The sequence below is a fragment of the Rhinopithecus bieti genome, unplaced genomic scaffold (assembly GCF_001698545.2).
Source record: "Rhinopithecus bieti isolate Rb0 unplaced genomic scaffold, ASM169854v2 scaffold_5130, whole genome shotgun sequence".
Classification (NCBI taxonomy): domain Eukaryota; kingdom Metazoa; phylum Chordata; class Mammalia; order Primates; family Cercopithecidae; genus Rhinopithecus; species Rhinopithecus bieti.
The window spans coordinates 329,211-338,906 of record NW_016804792.1 but is presented as its reverse complement, the minus strand read 5'-3'; positions in this window follow the sequence as shown (position 1 = coordinate 338,906).

Sequence of the window (9,696 nt, the reverse complement as noted above, 5' to 3'; positions counted from 1 at the left end):
CTCCCTCCCTTCCTTCCTTCCTTCTTTCCTTCCTTCCTTCTTCTCCCCCTTCCTCCCTGCTTCCTTCCTCTCTCCATCTCTCCCTCCCTCTTTCACTCTCTCCCTCTCTCATCCTTCCTCTTTCTCCTTTTCTCTTGCTCCCTCTCTTCCTCTCTCCTTGTGTTCTTCCTTCCTTTCCCCTCTCTCTCCTCTTTCCCTCCTTTCTTCTTTCCCTTTCTTCATTTTCTTTCATTCCTGTCACAGGCAAAGCAAGCTTTGCTGTCACAGTGTTTCAGGAAACTCAGTTCTTGTGTATCTGGCACATGGTGTTAAGGGAAACACAATGGCCAATGATGTTTGTTCTCTGTAAATTTCCCTCTTCTATAAGAGGCATTTGCTGATGGAAGAACTATGTATGGGAATGGTTCCAAAAACCCTGTATTCACACAGCATTAGTGGGAAAATAAAGTGTCTTCCCTGTGGACAATCTTGTTATCAATTATCCATGAATGCCAAGACATAGTATTTACAGGACAAAAAAAAACCATGAAAAATAAATTCTCCTACCTGACATCAACAGAGAATGTGCCATTTTTGCATAAAGAATTATCTGCATTCTGAATGTTTAAATGATTTGCATTTCAACATTTTTTACTTGTAATTCTGTTTATAGAAAATATTCTAAAACTAATTAACACATTTCTCTGAGTTTTTAAATAACATAAAATGACCTTATGTTGAAGACTGTTTCATCAAGAATATTAATGATCTAATTCTTCTCCACCTTGCACCTTAAACCCATGGACTATATTGATTGACATCCTTTCAAAATACCATGTGAATACCCTTAGGAACCCTAAGGAACAGATACGTGTTTAGCCAAAGCCCACTTGAACTCCAGTGGGTGGCCTTGTGCTAACACTCAGGCAGAGCCATTTTATGTTGTGGCCAGATATTCTAGTTTCTCTTTGTTGAACGGCATAGAGAAGTGAGCGTAGGCATTTGGGTCACAAGGCCCTGATTGCAAATTCACTTACTTATGTGAAATTAAGGCAAGTTAATTAACCTGTAAGTGCTTTGACTCATATGTAGAGTGAGAATAAAAATAAATACTCAACAAGTTGTTGACAATAGATAAATGCACTAACAAAGTAAAAAATTGACCTTAGCACCGCTAACTGGTAGATGCTCAATAAGCGTTCACTCCTTTGCCCTTCCCTTCTCTGATGTCAGATGCTGCTCACCTTCAGAAGAGTATCCAATGTCATTATCTCTGTGTTGCATTCTACCATCTTCCTTCATACTGTCTTTTCTCTTTTCTCCTTTTCCTGTTGATTTTTGCTTCCTTTGCCCCCAAAGAATTATTTTCTAAGGGAAGTAGTAGCAACTAGAATGTGCTAAGCCTTCTGATCAGTGAACTGGTCAATTGGTGTCTTGGCCTCTCATTAGTTCTTTTTATGTTTGTATCCCCACTGACTTCTCAAAGGATCCATTTGGACCATTGGGTGCTTTTGCTATATGCTTGCTCAAAACCCCCACCACTCCCATACACACCTATATATTTGGTTACTTCAAACCTTAGACCTTTTCCAGATACCTGTGGTGCTATCTGGACAGCTAAGTTTTGTCTGTAGTTAGGTGATCTGAATTTGGGCTTATGAGCCTAAAATAAGGACTGCTATGAAGCAAAGATAGTAGATAAGGATGCCATTGCTTCTTTCTTTCATTTCTCCTCTAGTATCTTCCAACCTTCTAAACCCAGACAAGAGTGCCAGGATCAGAGGTCCAAAAATTCCAAAGTCACAGTCAAAACTGCCTTGGCTATAACTTTTTATACATAATTTGGAACATGTTTATTATCACAAAATTCTGCTCTCTCAAAATGGAGAATGCTAACAGTAAAAACCATGTCACATCTTTTTTCTCACATTTTAATTTTGTTGCTATGTTCTATTTTGCCTTCTCAACCAAGAGGCTAAGGTTTTATTTATACATTTCCAAGCCATTCAGAAAATAAACAAAGTTTGATCAGTTATTGGGATTACTCATCTACATATTATCAAATAAGCAGATATTTGAGATATTCAAATTCTTGGTTTCTAAGAATACTAACACATTAGTATGTGTTAGTAAGAATTACAAGGAGAGAAACATCCCATAATAAATAAGTCTGTGAGGCCGGGTGCAGTGGTTCATGCTTGTAATCTCAGCACTTTGGGAGGCAGAGGTGGGCAGATTTCTTGAGCCCAGGAGTTTGAGACCAGCCAGGGCAACATGACGAAAGAATTTAAATATTAGCTGGGTGTTGTGGTGCATGCCTGTAGTCTCAGCTACTCGGGAGGCTGAGGTAGGAGAACTGCTTGAGCCCAGGAGGTCAAGGCTGCAGTGAGCTGTGATAGCACCACTATCCTCCAGCCTGGGCCAGAGAGCAAGACCCTGTCTCAATCAATCAATCAATCAATCAATCAATCAATAGTCTATGAAATGATGAGCTAAGTAAAGTTAGCTGGATTTTATAAAAAATTACATTTTCTAAACTACTGATTCACAAAACTGCTTTCTTTGGTAGAGTAGGGCTGGTACTTTCAGGAAATGCTGGATATACAAGAGAGTGATCAGATGTTGAGCACTATCATCTGAAATGTAAGTATTGTGCTAGAGTCGATTAAGTAATAGAACATGTTTACACAAACAAATTATAAAAGCCAACAGAAGTGTTTTGATGAGATTAAGGTTAGATTGTAAGGATACTTGTCTCTGTCAAAGTTAATAATAATGACACACACATGCACCTCACACTTTATACATGTTAACTGCCCCCAGGATTCAATCAGGGAAACACTGCATTAAGTTTTAAAGTTGTTTGTTTTTGTTTGTTTGTTTTATTTTGACAGAATCTCATTCTGTTGCCCAAGCTGGAGTGCAGTGGTGTGATCCCAACTCATTGCAACCTCCATCTCCTGGGTTCAAGCAATTCTCCTACTTCAGCCCCCCAAGTAGCTGGGACTACAGGTACATGCCACCATGCCCTGCTAATTTTTTGTATTTTTAGTAGAGACAGGATTTCACCATGTTATCCAGGATGCTCTTGATCTCCTGAACCTCGTCATACACCTGCCTTGGCCTCCTAAAGTGCTGGGATTACAGGCATGAGGCACCATGCCTGGCCAAAGTTTTTTTAAAGTATGAATACAGTACTTTCTTCTTCGAAGAATGCAACAGGTCTACCTATCTCTTCATGTAGCTAATACACCCAAATAAATTTCAGTAATCTAGATTTCAAACATTTTTCAAGAGGAAAAAAAAAATTAGAAAATTTAGTTTCCATTCATATCTTGAAACTGTGTGGTTATAGCTCTGGAACTGAACTGATCCCAATGAGGTAAATATGAGCAGGAACATGCATTCTACTGACCTTCACAAATCGTCATATATTTAAGTGCCATATTGTCAGTATGTTGTTTCTGCTGCAAACTTTAAAAAACTAACACATTCATTGTTATAACCTCATAATTTTTATCTAAAATTTGAACATATATATTCAGTTCAATGTGTATGTGACTTTAATTCTGCTTGGAAACAAGACTCAGGTCAGCTGTTTTTCCACTTTGATACAAAGATATGGAATAGCAGATTGGACTGTGGTGACATTGTTAAGTATGTGCTTTTTTCCACATAAAAGCCTTGAGTTCCATAGCATTAAAAACTTTATCAATCAGATCAAAGAAACTAAAAAAAGAACACTTGAAAGAAAATTTCAGTGCAAAAAAGAAAGCAAAATAAAGGAATGATGAATAGAACAAAGAAAGGAAAAAAGGAATGATATTGATGAAAATTAAGAATTATAGTTGGAGAAAGGTCTCTTTACACGACATGAAAGCGATGGCCTGCTTATTTTTACCTAAGGAGACACATGGACTATTGGAATAAGCATATGTTTACATTTTCAGAAATTTGGTACTGTGAATCTAAACTATAGTAGACATCATTTGTTTTTGCCTGCCAACCATCTATTTTCTGTTTGTCTGGTAGTAGCACCTTGATTTTCCTTTGAAGAAATTCTTAGCCCTACTGCATACAGTCCAAGAGTGGTGAAGAGTCTGTCTATTCTTCTTTGCCCAAGGTGTGGGCAGTGGCTATACCAGTGGAATTCTCTGTCTCAGAGATTTGAATCTTAGCATAGAGAACCTGGATAGAAAAATAAAGAGCTGATTCTTCTGCAGGATGAAAATGTACTTCAGTTTTCCTCCCACTGATTGTCACAGTATAGATATCTTTTTCTACTTTACTTTGATGGTATTTCAAGAATCTACTTATATATTGGGTTCTTCATATGCCTCAATTCTGTCATCTTAAATGAATCATTACTTGTCAAGCAATCAAATGAACAGCCCCTTCCTGGCTCTAATTCTTGCTGCTAGGCTCCATTTGTGTCTCATGCATGCATCCTGAGTATTACCTACCCTACATGATCTTTATTAAGTACCACAGAGTCCCTAGACTGATGGATAACACTGCCTCACTACTCTGAGCATTGAAAATAGTGATGTAGTATTTTTACTCTGATTTGGCCTAATGAATTAAGTAATATGCAAAAGAACCCATCCACCCCAATAAATAAAAATTATATGTAATTCTCAGAGTTTATGAGATGCAAAGCCAAGTTATGGGGAAGAAAGTGAGCTATAAGTGGAAGGGACAGCTGTGTTATTTTTTGGTCTTACTTTCTTGCATGTAATAATGGAAGGGGTTTGATATGGTTTGGCAGTGTGTCTCCACCCAAATCTCACATAAAATTGTAATCTTTGATATTCGGGAGGGTACTGGTGGGAGGTGATTGAATCATGGGGCCAGACTTCCCCCTTGCTGTTCTTGTGATAGAGTTCTCACAAGATCTGGTTGTTTGAAAGCATGTAGAACTTCCCCCTTCACTCTTTTACTCTCTCTTGCCAGCCACATGAAGATGTACTTGCTTCTCCTTCACCTTTTGCCATGATTGTAAATTTCCTGAGATCTCCCCAGAAGCAGAAGCCTAAATAGCCTGCAGAAATCAAGAGCTAATTAAAATTCATTTTTTCAGTAAATTACCCAGTCTCAGGTAGTTCTTTATAGCAGTGTGAGAATAGACTAATATAGAAAATTGGTACCAAAGAAGAGGGGCATTCCTATAAAGATACCTGAAAATGTGGAAACAACTTTGGAACTGGGTAATGGGCAAATGTTGAAATACTTTGGAGGGCTCAGAAGAAGACAGAAAGATGAGGGAACGTTTGGAACTTCTCAGAGACTTGTTGAGTGGTTGTGACCAAAATGCTGATAGTGATACAGACAGCAAAGTCCAGGCAGAAGTCTGCTTTAGGGGTGGAGCCCTCATGTAGAACCTCTACTAGGGTAGTGTGAAGGGGAAATGTGAGGTTGGAACCCCGACAAAGAGTCCCCACTGGAGCACCACCTGGTGGAGCTATGAGAAGAAGGCCACCATCCTCCAAACCTCAGAATGGTAGATCCACTGACAGCTTGCACTGTGCACCTGGAAAAGCTGCAGGCACTCAACACCAGCCTGTGAAAATAGCCGCTGAGACTGTAGCTTGCAGAGCCACAGGGGTGGAGCTTCCCAAGGCCTTGGGAGCTCACCACTTGAATCAGTGTGTCCTGGATGTGAGACATGGAGTCAAAGGAAATTATTTTGGAGTTTTAAGATTTAATGACGGCCCTGCTGGGTTTTGGACTATTGTGGGCCCTGGAGCCCCTTTGCTTTGGCCAGTTTCTTCCTTTTGGATTGGCAGCATTTACCAAATGGCTGTACTCCCATTGTATCTTGGAAGTAGCTAACTTGTTTTTTATTTTAAAGGCTCATAGGTGGAAGGGACTTGACTTGTCTCAGATGAGACTTTGGACTTGGACTTTTGAGTTAATGCTGGAATGAATTAAGACTTTGGAGCAACCATTGGAAAGGCATGATTGTGTTTGAAAATGTGAGAGGGACATGAGATTTGGGAGGGACTGAGGCAGAATGATATAGTTTGGCTATGTGTCCCCAACCAAATCTCACATAGAATTGAAATTTTCAGTGTTGCAGGAGGGACCTGGTAGGAAGTGATTGAATCCTGGGGGCAGACTTCCCCATTGCTGTTCTTGTGATAGAGTTCTCAGGAGAACTGGTTGTTTGAAAGTGTGTAGCACTTTCCTCTTCTCTGTCTCTCTTCTCCACCATGTGAAGATGTGCTTGCCTCCCTTTTGCCTTCCACCCTGGTTGTAAATTTCCTGAGGTCTACCCAGAAGCAGAAGCCTGGACAGCTTGAGCTGATTAAACCTCTTTTTTTAAAATAAATTACACAGTCTCAGGTAGTTCTTTACAGCAGTGTGAGAATGGACTAATACAGGGTTAGAGGAAAATTACAGAATAGTCTCAGTGAAAATATTGCATAGCCATCTTTGCCCCCAAAAGTGAAACTAGAAATAAAAATTAAAAGAGAGAAATAATTAATTTATTGATCCGAGGGTTGGCAAACTGTAGCCCATAAGCCAAACCAGACCATGCTCATCCAATTACATATTGTCTTCTTGCTGCTGAACTACAATGGGAGAGTTGAGTGATTTCTACAAATGCATTCTATACATTCATGAGAGGAGATTGGAAACATTTTGGAAAAAATATTATTTAGTATCCACTCCTATTCTGAGATTTCCAAAGAGCATGACATTTGGAAGATGTGGTTATAAACATCTTTTCTCCTACTGAAAAGACTGTGAACCCAAGCAGTTATTCAAATTCTGTGAATTTCAATTTCCTCTCTATAAATGAAGCATATCAATAACACCAAATTCTCATATATAATAAAGATTAATTGCTCTGGTATATTTGTATATAATCTATGAAGTTTGAACTATGTTAGTTTCAATGAGGAACACTCAAGAGTAACACCACAATTCCCGAAGTACATTCTCTCTTCAGAGAAACAATCACTTCTATCCATTTTCGTTAAAATTCTAAAGATTCTTGCCTCCAAATTATTGACTAACATGTTATTTCTATTTTTTCACTTAGCAACTTGAAATTTATCTACTGAATTCCTATTATGATAGGTAAGAATTTCATTTGTGCTCTACTTGTAGTTGATCTTTCTATAGTTCTACTTAACAAAATTGAATCTTTTCATCTTATTTTTCTACTTTTACCTCTTCTTCCCCGATCTACTTTTCAACTTTGGTCAGCTCTACTATTACTTTTACTTTATGAAGATCAATAACATGATTCTATTGCATCTAAAATCATTGCAGATTCTATAATTTTTCCAAGTGAAGAGTGCTTTTCATAGAGTAGTTGGCTAACTTAAATATATATGTTTATGATGTATTGTAAAATAGTTGGCTACCTGTTATATTTAAATTAGTAATTTTGTACTGTAAAAATGTAGGAACATATATAATATGTACATACTATTAACTTAGAAATATTTTCTTACTTTCTTGTGTCTATGGGATAATTCTTCGCAGAGTCTCCACATTCACTGCCATCTTCTCTGGAACCATCTGGGAAGTCATCAAAGACTGTGTACAGAATCATTTGTGTTTTTAATAGTTCAGATACAGATTTTTTTTTTTAATGCATTGAGTGATGTCACTGTAATTTTATCCTAAACTGCAACTTACCAAATACAGTTTTTATTCAACTGGAAGAGAAAATTCATCATCTCCATAATACAACCCCTTACTATATTGCTTTTTACAATGATCTTTAAAAGATGTTTCCAGCAACTTTCATCGCTTGCAAGTGTGAGATCTAGGAATAATGACTTAACTTGTGCCAAATTTATTTTCTTCTACTATTGGCAGGATGATTTTTCATTTCATAATAATAATAATTATCTCTTTTCTTTCCTTTCTCCTCCTCTTCCTTCTCTTCCTCCTTATCTTCCTTCTCCTCCTCCTTCTCCTTCCATATCTTTACATAAGCTATTTTCCCCACTCTGGTAACTTTTAAGATCTTCCTTTTTAAAATCTAAGGTTATGCAATTTCACATTAATGTTTTCCTTCATTTTCATGACTCTTCTTTGGCCCTTGCCAGGCATTTTCATGTGGAAATTGTGTGCCTTCCTGCATGCAGTGTAGTCAGTCTTTCTATTGATTTGGCAACTGTCTCCTGCCTCATTTGTTCTGTTCTTTCTTTATTATTCTAATATTAACTAAACACGGAACTTTTGGAGTTAACTTTTTTGTTTCTTATTTTTTCTTTAACATTTTGCCTTTTCACATTTTGTGCTACACGTTCTGAGAGAGATGTTATTTCTTCAACTTTTTTCTCCTCTTTTTTTCCCTACAATTATGACTTAAATTCCTGGAAACCCTTCTGGCTCTCCAATAGTTCATTTTTCATGGTAGACTGTTCTTGTTTGACAAATACAGTATCTTCTTACATTTCTCCAAGGACAATAAATACGAGTTTCTCTCTTTTACCTGCTTTCTCAAAATCCTGGTTGTTTTTAATTCTGTTTGATTCTTCATGTTTTTTGTTTTCTTTGGTTTTTGCTTTCTGTCTTTGTTTCTATTCATGCCAAAATATTCCTCAACTTTCTGGAGATACATATCTGTTCCCATTCAAGAATGAGGAATGAATAAGTTTGATGTGAGGCTCAGAGCATATAGGTAAGTATTGTTGATGTATAGGCTTTGATTTAGAGTCATGGACACAGACCTCTAAATACTACAAGAAAGGCATTCTTCTGTAACTCTAAACCTTCTCCAGGTCCCAGATTCTCTCCAGATAGTTAAATTTCTTTAGAGAATGACTATATATTTTTTTTCTTTTGTTTAAACCTGGAGTAAACACCAGGTTACTAGTAATCATGCTTGCTGGGATGGAGGGGTTACCTGTTGATCTTCACTTAATCTCTCTCTTTCAGGCTTACGTCTTTCTCACAGTATAATACTAGAACCTCTCCGGAGCGCACCAGCTAGCCTGGCAGCCCCTCTCCCCATTAGTTCCCTCTACCCTCACTCTCAGCTGTGTCTTCCTGGTTGACTTCGCAGGGCAACACTCTCCTATACACTTTCTCCTTGCAGAAATGTGGCAAAATCTCTGGTTTTCTGATGATTATGGGTTTTGTAGGTTTATATGTATTTATATTCTTTATTATCCTTTACCATCATTTATTGGATATTTAGAAAGTAGAGGAGAAACATATATGTGGTCAGAATTCTAAACTAGAATTTAATTTTAACTTTATAAACCTTTATGTATGGCTTTGATTTTCCAAGTTATTACACTTCCATAGATAATAAGTTACAAAGTTATAATTGGAAATAAAGTAGAAACCCAGATCCCACCTCCCTTAAAAGTTTCGCTATTTACAAATCACACATTCCCCTTTGGCAAAGAGGCTTCTGCCATTGTATTTTCTAAAAATAATTAAGAGAAATTATTTTCAACTTTTTTTCTTCTCTAACACTACACAAACAAATCTCTTAGCTTTTTTCCTCATACTTCTCAAAAGATGTTTTAATTGCAATATCTGAGTATATCTAATTTAGATGTATTTTGTAATATGTTTAAAGAATCTTGACTTTGCAATTAAGAAAGCATGGAATATGTCTGCCACTGTGTCAAAGCATCATTCTTTCTGCACCAGTGCAGTGTTCTCTGGTCTGTAAAGGGTAAATGAAACTTGATATTGGAGTTCCAGGACAGCTGCCCAGGTAGCCTCCTCTAAATTCAT